Source organism: Lemur catta, chromosome 1, assembly GCF_020740605.2.
Source record: "Lemur catta isolate mLemCat1 chromosome 1, mLemCat1.pri, whole genome shotgun sequence".
Lineage (NCBI taxonomy): Eukaryota > Metazoa > Chordata > Mammalia > Primates > Lemuridae > Lemur > Lemur catta.
Window position 1 is genome coordinate 256,519,521 of NC_059128.1, and position 16,338 is coordinate 256,535,858.

Sequence of the window (16,338 nt, forward strand, 5' to 3'; positions counted from 1 at the left end):
CCTTAACTACTGACACAGTTTTGCCATCTTAACGGCAGCTTGGTTATGCCAGCAGCAAAAAAGCCTGGAGAGCCAGTGGTGATGAAATCGCGAAAGGTGTTTTCCACAGCTTGTTGAGAATTGAAAATTTTTCCTTTCAAAAAGTGGTCCAGAGCCAGTCAGGCTAGGGAAGAAGCGAGGGAGAGGAAGTGGACGGCATATCACTCTCAGGGACAGTGACTGGGACAAGGTGGCCCTTCTCACCAGCTGGGCTGATGGCTGGGAGCCGTGGGAGGGCTGGGCAGGGCATCGGTGGGGTTGGCGCACCTGGCAGTGCCCCCAACGCGTGACAAATGCACAGAGACTTTGCAAAACATCCGCAGGCAGCAAAGCTGTGGCACTTTTGACTAAGGGGGTGGGGGTGGGGCACTGGGGAAAGTGGGGGCAGCTGCTTGGTGGGGGAGGCAGTGATGTGAGCCGGTCGCTTGCCCTGGAGGAATCTGGACTGAAGGTCTCCAGAGGGTTGCCGGCCATGCCAGACATTTAAAACTTCATGGAGTAAGACAGCCTAGATGGCCGACTAGAGACACAGCCTGCGGACCGTCCTCGCAGAAGAGTAGGGGGTTGGACTGAGGCGAGCTGAGAACAATTACTGCTCGGATGCGGACCACGGGAAGACACAGCACGGGAGTCCAGGGATCTCGCTGAGAGGAGCTGTACAGCTGAGAGAGAAGAGAATAGAGAAGAGGGATCGGCAGTGCCCACCAAATCCAGGGAGGCCTGGAGCCCAGAGAAAGGGTAAGGGGCTTCCCTTCCCCCCCGGGTGCCTCTGGCGAGCAGCGGACAGGGCTCTCATCCTGTGTGTGTGTGGGGGGGGATACCACAAGGGACCAGAGAGCGGCGCTCTTGCATCTGGACACCTCCCCCTCTGCACCTCCTCCATTCCTGGAATCCCAAAAAGTAATTTTGGCTCAAGATAGCTTGTAGTCCCACCCTATAGCAATTGTGAAAGTGCTCTGCGCTGACAGACCTGTCTCTCAGCGACAGGACACGTTTCCCCAGCTGAGCTCACCTTGGAGAGCGGAGCCACCTGGCGGTGCTGCACAGGATGCCGGCTGGGGGCTTGAACAGGCAGTCAGGAACCTATGTCGCCTGGACGCAAGGGCAGCACAGGGAGACCGCAGCCCCTCCTCTCACCATAGCCACGGCTGGAGTGCTGGGTGTTGAGAGGCCTGCTTCTCAGATGGGCACCTTCTCCTGGCGAGCCTGTGGGACCCCTGCAGTCTGCAATCTTCCTGCCCTCAGGCATCTCGCGGGATCACCCACTGGCAGCTCAGACGGACAGCCGAACCTGGTGGCCCCTGGTCGTGAGAGCAGGGTGGGGAGATGTAGGAAAGAGGTCATGGTTCCAGGCTCGGGTGGCAAGAGAAACCTTGTGGTCATATCCAGGGGGAGGGTCTGGAGGGACATCGAGGAGTGCGGGGCTGTGAGTGTAACCCATCCCCCACCCCCACTGGACAACAGCCATATTGGAGAAGGATCTGGCACTGGGACTGAATTAGCTCAGCCCCTGGTTCCCATGACCATCAAATGCCTCAGGCCAGCGGGCTGAACTGGAGCGGCAGCCCTACCCACCACTCACTACAATAGTAAGTGCAGCTTGATCCAAGAGACTTGTGAACTGAGGCGCTGCTTATACCCTAGTGAATGTGTGCTCCTGGTAGAGACCTCTGCGGATAGAGAGGCCTAGCCCCCTCACCTTGGATCTAGTGGTGGAACAGAGGTGCACAATTGGAAATCCTCCTACCCACCAGCATCACACAGAGATGCATGCCAAAGGGTCAGACGTACACACTGTGGGATAGCTCCAGAGCTGGTCTTGGGTGGTGAGGGAATGCACATGGAGTGATCCGAGGGGAGAATGCTGTGGAATTACAGGAAGCAAATAGAGAAACTGGGCTAGTGGACACAACAACAACAAAGAAAACTATACACTAATGTACCACATGAATATAGATGCAAAAATTCTCAATAAAATCTTGGCAAACTGAATTCAGCTGCACATCAAAAAAATAATTCACCATGACCACGTGGGCTTTGTCCCAGAGGTGCAAGGATGATTCAACATACACAAATCTATAAATGTAATTCACCACATAAATAGAAGCAAAAACAGAGACCATATGATTCTCTCAATAGATGTAGAAAAAGCATTTGACAAAATTCAGCATTCTTTTATGATAAGAATGCTTAACAAAATAGGCATAGATGGGACATACCTCTATATTATAAAAACTATATACACACATATATATATATCCCACACCCAATATCATACTGAATGATTAGATCGGGAACCAGACAAGGTTGCCCACTATTACCACTTCTATTCAACATAGTGCTGGAAGTCCTAGCCAGAGCAATCAGACAAGAGGAGGAAATCAAGGGTATCCAAATGGGGAAAGAAGAGGTCAAATTATCGTGATTTGCTGACAATATAATCTTATATCTAGAAAACCCCAAATATTCTACCAAGAGACTCCAGGAATTGACAAATACATTCAGCAAAGTCTCAGCTTACAAAATCAATGTGCACAAATCAGTAGCTTTCATATATGCCAATAACAGTCAAGCTGAGAATCAAATCAAAGTCTCAATACCTTTCACAATAGCAACAAAGAACATAAAATACATAGGAATATGTTTAACTAAGGAGGTGAAAGTTCTTTCTAGGGAGAAGTATGAAACACTGAGGAAAGAAATTAAACAGTATGTAAATGGAAAAACATATGCTCATGGGTCAGCTGAATCGACATTGTTAAAATGTCATATCCTAAGTGATTTGCAGATTCAATGCACTCCCCATTAAACTACCAATGTCATTTTCCCCAGATCTAGAAAAATTGTTCTATTCTTTGGATGGAGCCAGAAAAGACCCCAAGTAGCCAATGCAGCCTTATGTAATAAGAACAAATTGGGAGGCACCACTTCACCAGACTTCAAGGTATACTACAAGGCTATAGTAACCAAAACACCAAGGTACTGGCACAAGAACAGAGATATAGACTTTGGGTTCAAAACAGAAAACTTAGATATGAAACCATCTTCACATTGCCATCTGATCTTTGAAAAAGCATATGAAAACATACACTGGGGAAAAGAATGCCTAGTCAATAAATGGTGCTGGAAAAATTGGATAGCCACATGTAGAAGACTGAGACAGGATCCACTCCTGTCCCCTCTCGCACAAATCAACTCACGGTGGATAACAGACTTAAACCAAAGGCATGAAACTATAAGAATTCTAGAAGAAACTGTTGGAAAACCTCTTCTAAACTTTGGCCTAGGCAAAGAATTTATGAAGAAGACCCCCAAAACAGTCACAGCAACAAAAAAATTAAAAAATGGGATGTGATCAAATTAAAAAATTTCTGCACATCCAAGGACACAATCAATAGATCAAATAGACAACCTACAGATTGAGAGAAAATATTTGCATGCTATACATCCAATAAAGGGGTGATAACTATAATCTACAAAGAACTCAAGCAAATTAGCAAGAAAAAAATCAAATAACTCCATTAGAAAGTGGGCAAAAGAGATTAACATAAAATTTTCAAATGAAGATAGACTAATGGCCAACAAACACATGAAACGATGCTCAACATATCTAATCATCAGGAAAATGCAAATCAAAACCACAATGATATACCACATAACTCCAGTGAGAATATCTCTTATCACAAAGTCCCCAAACAACAGATACTGGCATGGATGTGGTGAGAAAGGAGCACTGGCACACTCTTGGTGGACTGCAAACTAGTACAACTTCTATGTTAAATCATATGGAGTTATCTCAAAGAACTAAAAATAGACCTACCATTTGATCCAGCAATCCCATTAAAAGGTATTTACCCAAAGGAAAAAAAGACATTTTATAAAAAAAACACTTGCACTCAATTGTTTATAGCAGCACAATTCACAATTGCAAAGATGTGAGAATAGCCCAAGTGTCCATCAATACATGAGTGGATTAATAAAATGTGGTATATGTATACCATGGAGTACTCTCAGCCATAAAAAATGGTGATCTAGCATGTTTTGTAAAAACGTGGATGGAAATGGAGACCATCCTTCTAAGTGAAATATCACAAGAATGGAAAAAACATGCACCACATTATACTTAGTACTAAATTGGAACTAATCAATCATCACTTATGTGCACATATGAGAGTAAAACTGAACAGAAATTAAGTGGGTGGAGGGCTGAGGAGTGGATGGGTAAATTCACACCTAACAGGTACAATACAGAGTATCTGGGTGAAGGGCACATTTATAACTTTGAGTCAAACTCTACAAAAGCAAGTTATGTAACCAAAATGTGTATATTCCCATAATATTCTGGAAAAAAAATGAAGTGATCTGAAGCCTGGAAGAAGAAGCCTGGAAGAGTTGGTGCAAGCTCTGGTGAATATGGTGGACGACTGAGAGTTTCTAAGTCCTGCTTCTGTAGTTTGAGCAGCATTTTTTTGTGACATGTGGCCTTTCAAGAGGATTGGCTTGTCTCTATTGACCAATCTTGGCTGCTTAATCACAAGCATCCTCATCATTTTGTAAAATTGGTTGCAGTAGACATCCACTGTAATTGATTGACCAGTTTTCATGAAGCTGTAGTGGATAATACCAGCACTGGACCACCAAACAGACATTACTACCTTTTTTTGATGAATATTTGGTTTTGGATTATGTTTCTGCAGTTCGTCTTTATCCAACCATTGTGCCAAATGCTTGCAATTGTCAAAAAGAATCAATTTTTCATCACACATAACAACATGGTGTAGAAATGGTTCACCTTTATGTCGTGACAGCAAAGAAAGGCAAGCCTGGAGACAATTTTTCTTCTGACACTCATTTAATTCACGTGGTACCCATCTATCCATCCTTTTTACCTTGCCCATTTGTTTCAAATGGTTCAATATTGTTGGAATAGTAATGTCAAACCTTGCTGCTAATTCACATGTAAGTTGAGATAGATTTGCTTCCACTAGAGGTTTAGCTCATCATTATCCACCTTGGTCTCAATTCACCCCCATGGTTCATTTTTGAGATTAAAATCATCAGAATGGAACTTAAGAAACCATTGATATACTATGTGTTCATTAGCCATATCCTTTCCAAATACTTCATTGACATTTTGAGCTGTCTGTACTGCATTGGTTCCACAACAGAACTCATATTCAAATATAACACAAATTTTTGACTTACCATGATTTCACAAAAATTGCTCTAAAATATATTTGAAAGATAATCATAAGCCAAAATATGCATTTGAAAGAATGAGGATGCACCTTCACAATATAACAAAACAAAACAAGAGGTGTGAAAGTGAATTGTCAGAGATATCAACTGTCAAAGTTAGTACTTAAGAAAATTGGACATTCCATGCTTCATAACTAATAGTTGGCATTAATTACTTTGCATGAGGGTGAGAAGAAATGCTGGCTATGGTGAGAAAAGGAAATATCAGTTTTTGTTGAGGGCTGAAAAAATTATCTTTACAAAGACTATCATAACTTCATTATGGAAGAAAGCATTGTGTTTAGTAAAACATCATAGCACATCAATTGGAATTAGAAAATCAGTATCTGTGAGCATTGGCTAGCAAGAGATAATAAAATGGATAAAATAAAAAATTAGCTATGCTGCTGTTGTCTGTAATGATGAAGAACAGAAAACAAAGGACCAGAGGAGAAGGTAAAGAAACATTTTTTTAAGAGACAGGGTCTTGCTCTGTTACCCAGGCTAGAGTGCTATGGCCCAATCATAGCTCACTGTAACCTTCACCTCCTGGGCTCAAGTGATCCTCCCACCTCAGCCTTCCAAATAGCTGGGACTACTGGTGTGCACCACCATTTCCAGCTAATTTTATTATTACTATTATTTTTTGCAGAGACAGGGTCTTGCTATGTTTCCTAGGCTGGTCTTCAACTTCAGGCCTCAAGTGATCTCCCATCTCAGCCTCCCAAAGTGTAGGGATTACAGACATGAGGCACTACACCCAACCTAAAGAAGCATTAAAAATAGCTATGCCAATTTTAAGTTGTTTGAATATTCTATCACTGTCAAATTTCCCATATAGTATATTGCAAATCCAAATGAATTTTTTGTGTATTCATCAAACTGTGTGGTTGAGTATGTGTAAATCACAAAAATGAATGCTGAGCTTCTTGACTTAGGCAATACCATGGGTGTAGGAAAGGGAGTTGACTCATACACCAAACTTGTTAAGCTTACATGCAGGAAAAGCTGTAACTAGGAAAAAAAAGTTTTCCTTTTCCACAATATCCCCATCCTCCAGGAGATCTTGGGAGGTACTCAGAGATTTTCATTGAACGTAAGATGGCATTCAAAGAAATTTTATTTGGATTCTGATGGCCACTATTCTTCGGCTATTATTTAAATTACATACAGAATGAAAAAAACTCCTTACTAAGAGCAACCTGGAACAATGGGACAATTCTGCTCCAGTCATTCATCTCTCTTGTATCACCATCTCTTTCTGTATCTCTTTTTCTCTCTTTCCACTCCTCTCTCACCCGCTTTCTTTCTGTCCTCATAATCCTCTAAGAAAACATGTTCTAGTACTTCACATTAAAAACAAACTCACAAACCAACATAAAATTTATATACCCTTTCCTTCAAATTTTCCTTCCACCAACATCTTATGTATATGTTCTTTTTCAGAGTGGTGCTTCTCTAAAGAGCTGCATATCCACAGTCTCACCTCCTCCTATTCACTCAACACTCTTAAACCCACTCCTTTCTGGCTCCTGTCATAATCATTCCACAGCAATAGCTCTAATTAATGTCACTAACAACCTTCATGTTGTCAAATCCAATACTCTTTTGGCTTCATCCCATGCAGTCTCTCAGTAGCATCTGGCACAGTGAGCTACTCCCACCCTGTGTTTATCTACTGTATACTCCCAAGTTAAGTGTTCCTCACAGTACCGAAGCTGCCACTTCAAGAATTTAAAATTCTTTCTTGCTGTCTCATCCCTGAACTCTTGGATGATTCACAGCCTCTGAAAATTATTCAAAAGAAGACATTTTCTCCTCTGCTCGAAACTCAACCTCTTCCTCCACCAGTCTTTCCCATCTTGGCGTATGTACAAACAACAACCAAGCCTGGAAGGGATTGCTTTATCTTTTTCATATTTTGAAAAGTTTCAATCCTACAGAAATGTTCGAACAATAGTACAATAAATGCTGAAATATTAACATACACTTATAACATTTGCTTTCTATTTATATTCCTTTTTATTTTGACTGAACTTTTAATAATAAGTTGCAATCATCAGGACACTTCACCTGTACATACTATCAACAAGAATAAGAACATTTGTCTGGAAAAATACAAGGAATTTACTATTGATACACTAATGTTAACTAATGTAAAGTTCATATTCTAATTTCTTCCAGTGTTCCCAAGCTGTCCTTTGTAGGTCTTTCTTCATTTTTAAAAACCTAGTTATAATTTATATACTGTAACAATCACCCCATTGTAAGTGGACAATCCAATGCTTTTTAGTAAATTTATGGAATGTGCAATCATTGCCACATTGCAGTCATGTGTATACACAATGGAATACCATTCAGCCATAAAAAAGAATAAAATTGTATCATTTGCAATAATACAGATGAACCTGGAGGGCATTATGTTAAATGAAATAAGTCAGGCACAGAAAGGCAAATACTACATGATCTCACTCATACTTGGAATTTTAAGATGTTGAGCTCATAGAAGTAGAGAGTAGCATAGACGTCAGCAGAGGCTGGTGAGGGGAGAAAGAAATGTGAATGGGAAGAAGTTGGACAATTGGTACAATGTTACAATTAGATAAGAGAAAAAAGTTATGATCTTCTAATGCACAATAGGGTGACCATAATTAGCAATAATGTATTGTGTATTTCAAGAAAGCTAGAAGAGAGGAATTTGAATGTTCTCATCACAAAGAACTGATAAATGTTTGAGTTGATAGATATGCTAATTTACCTGATTTGATCATCTTTATACAATCTATGTATCAAAACATCACACTGTACTTTACAAATAGGTACAATTATGTGTCAATTAAAAATAAAATAAAATGTTATATATAAAGAAAAAGAATATTTTTTATAGAGCAAATAAAAAATTTTTCCTTTTTTTTTAATTCTCATCCATTTTCACTGTGTTGAAGAAATTTTGAGTTCTTCCAAATTTTTGGTTAGTTGGGTCGTTCCCAAACTGACTGAACTCTCCAGGTTGGTAGTTCTTGCAACAGGGTTTTTCTGTCACTAGATCTATGATTTTTCCAATTTTGAAAGTGATCTCATCTAGTTCATGTTTTACATTCTTCATTCATTAAACAGGTAAAGCTTTGAGAAGTGCAGTATCTTCAACTGTGCACTGTAGAAAAACGTTGTGAGCAAAGTAGTTTTTTCACTTATTAAAATATCTTAATAAACAGGAATCCAGAACAAGTCTAGTCACTCTCACTTTAGCAGTTTTTTCCATTGTTGTCCCCATCACCTTCCCCACGATCCATCTGTCATGATCAGATGATTGAGCCATCTACATTATGTGCCTTTGGTCACCTTACAGCTGTACTGTTCTGTTGTGTGGCCCTTAGGGGTATCTGCTGGTTCTACTGATCTATTTTTGAGTTAACTAATTCTTTTTTTTTGCCATCTCAAATCTACTGTTGAGTCCATGTGGTGAATTTTCTATTTTGGTTATTGAACTTTTCAACTCTAGAATTTCCACTTGTTTCTTTTACATAATTTCTGCTTTTTAAATTGAGACTCCCCATCTGGTAACTCATTCTCTTCATATTTTCTCCTAACTCTTTAAACATAGTTCTCTTCCCTTCTTTGCATTTATTTATGATAGCTTATCTGAAATCTTTGTTAGCTAAATTCAGTATCTAGGTCCACTGAGAGAAGCTATTTTTCCTCTTGTATGGGATATGTTTTCCTGTTTCTTTGCATATGTTGTAAATTTGTTGTTGAAAAATGAACATTTTATTTAATATATTTTGCCAACTTAAATTCAAGGTTGTTTTTTTTTTCTTCTCTAAGGGTTATTTGGTTGGCTGTGCTTTCTTATTGTTGTTTTACTAATTTACCAGGATTTAATCTGAAGAATCTTTCTACCTACAGTGTGTGGGTGATAATGTCTCTATTTAGCTTTACTTTTTCCTAATTTTTATTTTAGCTTGGATTCTTAGGAGTAGCCTCTATATCTACATGTCTTGATATTAATAGTTAGCTAATCTTCAGTCAGAGGTTGTGCTCAAACACCTTGAGCTAGTTATCCTTTCAACTTCTGCCAACAAATCTGTATGTGGGTTGGAGAGCATGTTTTTCTGGAACCTCTTATATCTTCCCTATGCATGAGAACAGATTCCTGGTCAGCCAGGGGGTGGATACTGTGGGCCTTCTCAGGTCTACTCTGAACATGCACACAGTCAGCCAGCAATATGTAGACAGCCTGTCAAACTCCTCTATGTTTTTCTCATTTTCAGGGTCTCCCTATTAAATTTCTGTCTACATACTCATCTTTTATTGAGTTCAACCAAGTCCAAAACCTCCAGCTTGTAAAGCTGTGGTTTTTCCCATTTTTTTGCAAAATTTCTTCTTTTACACAAAAATGTGACTTTTTCTCCTTCTAGATCAAATCAAATTAGCCTTCTCCAGCAGCATAGTTGCTGATTTTTATATCCAGCCACACCCTGCTAGAACTATCGGCACTAACTGGGTTGGGAGGAGGATGACAGCAACTCCAGGCAAGAATATCACAGACTCTCACTCTTCCTTCCCAAAGGTTAGCATTTTTTCATGAATAAATGTGTCTCAATTAATTGTTTGTTTTTGGCTGGTTTTCCTAGCCTGAAATGGTTACTTTGACAACTGAATCAAGTTTTATAAACTTTCCGTGAGAGAAGATTTGCCAACTTCTTGCCATTGTTGGAAATCCCACTTATTTTGTTTTTGATCTAGTATCCAATTAAGGTGGCCTCTGCTTGTCATGTCTCTTTACTTCTCTTTGATTTATAGCAGTAACTTTACCATCCCACCACTTTTTATCCATTATGACACTGAAATTTTGAATAGAAGTTAGTTTTGATTCCTCCCTTTTCCTTATCACTCCATTCATCAAATACCTTTTTGGTTATTCTTTTTCCCAAAACAGTTCCCTTCACTTTGTCCATTCCTATTGCCACCAAGTCACTGACACTCTTTTCTGGATCACTGCGATAATATTTCCCCCTACTTCCGCTCATTCTCCCACAGAGTCCATTCTCCAAGCAACAGAGTGGATTTTTTTAAAATGGTGTAATATTTTCTGTATTTAAGCAGAATTCCCAAACAAGGGCAAAATTATATATATTTTTAGCATCTTAATCATTTTTACATGTACGGTTCAGTAAAGCACATTCATTGTTGTAAAACAGAATCTAGAGTGACTTTTAAATTATAACACAGATATTATTCATTCTTATACTTAATATTTTTTTACTTTTATGTGCAATGATTTTGGGTCTATACTGACTTTACTTTTTCTGTTCTTAGAATAAGATACTATCGATAAGAAAAAAAAAACGAATAAAATCCAAACACATCGTCATGCCTATAGAGCAGATATTACCTGGCTGAAGACCACCCCTTTGATTTCCTCTCATCACACCTTCTGTATATACTATGTTAATTCAAACTAGTCTTTCAACTCTGTCAATTTGTCAAGACTTTGCACCACCTTAGAGCCTTTGCACATGCTGTTTCCTCTACTTTAAATATTTTTCTCCTTTTTTTCACATAGCCAGCCCTTTTTCATTCTTCGTGGATGAGCCTCAATGTCACCTCATTAGAGAGAATTTTTCTTACAATCTCATTTAATTTATTAATAATATTGTCCACTCCTTAAATAATTACTTTTGGTTACATTTCTCATGTCATTTATTCCATGATACTTATTATAATTGATCACCAAATTGTTTATTTGTTTACTTATTTATTAGTACCTCTTCTAGTCTATGCACTCTATGAAAAAAAATCTGCTTCATTTACTCAGCACTGGGTCTCCAATTCTTTTAACAATGCCTAGTATATAGAAGCAGCTCCCTACTCCACTGTCCCATTAAGAAATTAAGTGAAAGAGAAAATATATCATTCTAAAATTGCATTGTTGAGAAGCATTAGATAAGGAAACTCACAAATACTTATGCTAAAATTAACAGCTTGAATAAGTATGGACTTAATTTACTCTAGTGTTTTTCCACAGCATGTACATTAGTTGATAAAGTGACTTTAGATGTTTATTTTGTACAAATAAGGTATTGAACCAGAATGGTTTAATAAAAGAACTTCAAAATGGAAAGCAGGAGTATGTTTTTGGCTTTGTCTTTTATTCTCTTATTTGAACAAGTTGTATAATAATTTAAATTTCAAATTGTATGTTTAAAAATTGGCATAATATAAGCATTGTAACCTAGGAACATTGTTTTGAACTCAAGAGACTCATAAAATAGATGCAGATCTTGTATTTCTATAAAGAAAATACATTTATGTTGCATACTATATGTGAAAAAAAAGGACTATTTAATGTTATCCATCTTCTGGAAACCAAAACATGATAGCAGCACATCTCAGTCAATCTGCAATCTTAGTAATTCTGTCATTTTTTTCTAAAGAAAGTGTAGGCATTTTAATAAGTTTATCTCATCTCTTGAAAACCTTTTACCTAAATCTCTTTAAATATCTTGGTTTCTAAGAAGAAAAAATATGAAGCTGCAACTTAGTGACTACTAATTCATCGAATCTATAAATCAGAAAGAACAGAAAAATAATACATATCATTTCTAGAGCTTACAACTTCCATAAATAAAAATTTCATTTTCTGGTACTGACAACCTGAGTTTCTACCATGGTAGTAAGCTCTCATCATGTCACTTCCTCTTTATGGCTAAAGTAAATATTAAATCCCACATGCTTGATAGATCTGTAGTGGTTCTCTTTTCCTCTCAGTTTTGAAATGAAATAAGAGTTCAATGAAATGGTGCACTACAAGTCTTTTGTTCAGATGCATACAGTATATCTTTGGATACATACAGCATATTCATTTTTTCCAAATGTTTTATTGACCTTGGTGCTTGGGAGTGATGAAAAAAAAAAGAGTAGAAGCTGAAATGCTGACATATATACAGGAGGATTTAGAAAGTGTATAAAGTTTATTGGACACTATTTTCAAGAACAACATTTAATTTGATTGGATTTTTTTTTTTTTTTTTTTTTTGCATTGTCACAACTAGGATAGGATTGATTAGGATCTGAAAACACATTCAGGTGTTTTTTACCAAGAAACATAATTAAAGTCTAAGAGACACTTAGGCTTGGGAATTTAATTCCAAGCAGTACCTCTTTTGAAATTTGAACTTGAATCCCATCCAGGTTTTTCCCTGTCTCATTTTAAATCACTATTATATATTGCAGTAGCAGCCATGCAAATTAGCGCATTCCTACATGTTCAGGGCACTCAACAAAGCCTGTAAGGATAAAATAAAATGGAATAGACTTCACTTTTTATTTTTCTTATATTTAATTTTTGTTAAAATATTCAGTGTACTATGTGAGAGAAGGAAAAGCTAAATTTATTTCTAAATTGCAAGGGTCTATGTATTCTTAAAGTAGCGAAACAGAAAACTAGAGCTAATTACAGGAAAGGGAAAGAGACTTCATAGGGCAATGGTGGGTGTATTACCAGGAATCTTTCTGTTACAGAAGACAGAAACTCAACTCAATGACCTTAGGCATGAAATATAATTTATTGGTACATTTAATTTGGTAGTTGAGAAACTGGTTGACTTCAGACAAGCTTAGATCCAGTCTTGGGCCATTTAAGCTACCATAACAAAATACCTTAAACTGGGTAATTTATAAACAACAGAAATTTATTGATCAGAATTGGGAGGTTGGAAAGTGCAAAGATCAAGGCTTTAGCAGATGAGATACCGTTGATTCCAAATTATTTATTGCATACCTATTATGTGCCAGAACTCTCATGCAGATTACATTCTACTGCAAATGGGCAGCAAATAAACAAATGAAACAGATAGCTATGACTGTGTGCTCAAATCCCCTTTTCCTTTCTTTCAAAACATAACTTCAGGCTACATCAGATAATCTTTGAGAGTCCTGCCAATTAAGAAGCATTATTTGTCTTTTATTTCTTCTGTTACAAACCCCAAGCCATTAGAGATGGAAGGGGACCGTGTGCCTAAAATGCAGACAGCCTCCAAAGCTGAAAAAAGTAAGGAAATATTCTACCCTAGAGCCTTGCTGGCATCTTGATTTTAGCCCAGTAATACTCACTTCAGACTTCTGAGCTACAAAACGTTAGGATGACAAATTTTATTTTGTTTTAAGCCCAAAGTTGTGATAATTTGTTACAGTAGCAATAGGAAACTAATACCCTCCTTTTGTGCTACTATTTCTGGCAGCATATATATCTCTACTAATTCATGCCTTCTTCTGTCTCACGTCTTCCTTCCAGCTTTTACTTATCTCTCTCATGGAAAAGATTTTTTCCCAAGACAATTTACCCACGATAATTCTACCCTGCCCTTTCCTATACTGAATTTGTGATCCTAAGGGAAAGAAATTCTTACTAATCCTAGATACTTCATTTAGATTTTTTTTTTTACTTCTTAAAAAATTGTTTTAACTGACAAATAATAATTGTACATATTTCATTTAGAGATTAATGCTGAACATTAGGTATTATAAACATGTTTGTTTCATTTTTTTTCTGCTTCCAATTTTCCATATCTCTAGTGTGAATGCCTTCTGTTCTATGGCTGTAAAAATATGTTCTTGATAGTAGTACATAATATCATTCATTCAGGAAATATTTACTGAGCACCCAGTATGTGTAGAGCATAGTGTTATGTATTGCTACAGATACCCAAATAAGAAATAGTGTGTAGATTGTAGAACTGATAGAAAAGTCATCCTCCTGTAACATATGAACCCGATTGGTGCCTAGCAAAATCTAGGCACTGGGACATCTGTTTTGAAGACATTTGTTAGACATAGTTGTTATTTAGTAAGTATTAAATAAAAGTAACATGACAATGATTTCCCTATTGTCCAAATTTGTTTAGGACTGTCTATAAAAATTAAAACCTGATTTCATTCCATCTTTTAAAGAAACAAAATATATTGCCTTCTAGGCTCCCCTATATTAGAAGAAAAATCAATACAAATAAACAATTTCATTCCTTTCCTGGTATCACAGTTTGTCCTGAAAGTGTCTGCATACTATAAAATCTCATTTGCTCTACTTTTAAATCCTTTTAAAGCAAATATTAATTCTATTGCTTTGTTATAAATTTCTGAAGTCTGTATTGTTTTCTTGCTACACATAATGAAAGACAAACCTATTTTTGAGTGATCACGCGGAGGGGAGATTTTGAAAGAGCATGCACTGCCCATATCTATAGCTTTCCTACTCTCCTAAAAGGAAGCATGATTTGGGGCTTATTTTAAGTCAGTTTTACTGTAAAACATTTGGCTCCTGCCTGTGTTTTAGAGTGGTTTTTTGAACACCTTGAAATCATTAGGGAGGCGGTGGTGGCAAAAAATGGAGCTTCAAAGGCCTTGCTCTACTGAAACAATACTCCACACTCACAGCTAACAAATCAACAGGGGAGACTCTGCAGGCAAGGTCAAAGCTTAAAGTACGGTCACTTACTTTTTCAAGGTTGTAGAGATTCATTTGCTGGCCTACAACAATGCCTCAAGCAGGCCTAACTAAGACAAAAAATAATTTAAAATATCATTTCCCTGAAGATGTCACTTATGGTTCACTTAAATAAGAAAACATCTATGAGAAATGGAGTGATTTGATTGTCTGATGAGCGTTGTGAGTCTTGCCTGCAATCAACTCCATTGAGACTCTGAACTTTCAAGTCTTGAATGGGGCTGATTGCAAGTCCCAGCACAAAACCTCCTTTTCCTATTACTTAATTAACAACATAAACATATATTTTCCCAAATTGAAATTTCCTAACTGCAACAAGAAAATTGCTCTCCTTGACCAGTGTCCATTTGTGAAGGATTTGATAATATGTCTCCTCTAATACTCTATATTTTGGCAAATGACGAAACAGTGATTACATGCATGTGCTCTGGTATCAGATTGCCTGAGTTTACACACCGAATTTGCCACAATCAGTGCAGTTCTGGCCAGTTAATCTGAAAGTGCCTCCTTTTCTTCTTCTGTAAATTGTAGGTAGCATTAACCACTATCTAACTAAACATACTCTTAGTTTTTGTAAGAATTATATGAAGGAGTACTTGGAAAATGATTGGAAAATACTTGTCACATAATAGATACTCAATAAATGTTAGCCATTTGTATTACTCAGCATTCTCCAGAGAAACAGAACCAATGGTGTGTGTGTGCGTGTGTGTGTGTGTGTGTGTGTATGTGTGTGTACAGAGAGAGAGAAAGAGACAGAGAAAGAGAGAGAGAGATTTATTTTAAGGACTTGGCTCACATGATTACAGAGACTTGGTAAGTCCAAAATCTACAGGGTAGGCCTGTAGGCTGTAGGCTTAGGGAAGAACTACAGTTATCATCTGAAGGCAGTCCGCTGATAGAATTCCTTTTTGCTTGGGGGAGTCAGTCTTTGTTCTAGTAAGACCTTCAACTGGTTGAATGAGGCCCACTCACATTACAGAGGGAAATCTACTTTACACAAAGTTCACTGGTTTAAATGTTACTCTCACATGAAAAATACTGTCACTGAAATATCCAGAACAATGCTTGACATATCTGGGAACCATGGGCTAGCAAATTTGACATAGAAAATAAACCATCTGTTAGGGACTGAAGATTTGTGTCCTCTCAAAATTCATGTTGAAGCCCTAACCCCCAATGAGATGGTATTTGGAGATAGGGCCTTTGGGGAGGTAATTAGGTTAGATGAGATCATGTGGATAAGGCCCTCATGAGGGGATCAGTAGCTTTATAAGAAGAGGAAGAGAGAGAGAGAAAAGATCATGTGAGGACACGGTGAGAAGCCAGCCATCTACAGCCCAAGATGAAGATATTCACTAGATACTAAGCCTGCTGACACTTTGATCTTGGACTTCCAGTCTCCAGAACTATGAGAAATAAATTCTTGTTTAAGCCACCTGGTCCATGATATTTGGTTATGGCAATCTGAGCTAAGTCACCATCACATGATTATTATCAGTATATAACCTCAAACTTAGTGACACAATGGGAAAAGAGTAAGACGGATATACGAG

At 37.8% G+C, this 16,338-nt stretch overlaps 1 pseudogene; it reads right to left on the minus strand.

Annotated features, from left to right (window-relative positions):
• Positions 1 to 8,208: 8,208 nt before the first annotated feature.
• On the minus strand, positions 8,209 to 8,614 carry LOC123642574 (annotated as a pseudogene).
• Positions 8,615 to 16,338: the final 7,724 nt, after the last annotated feature.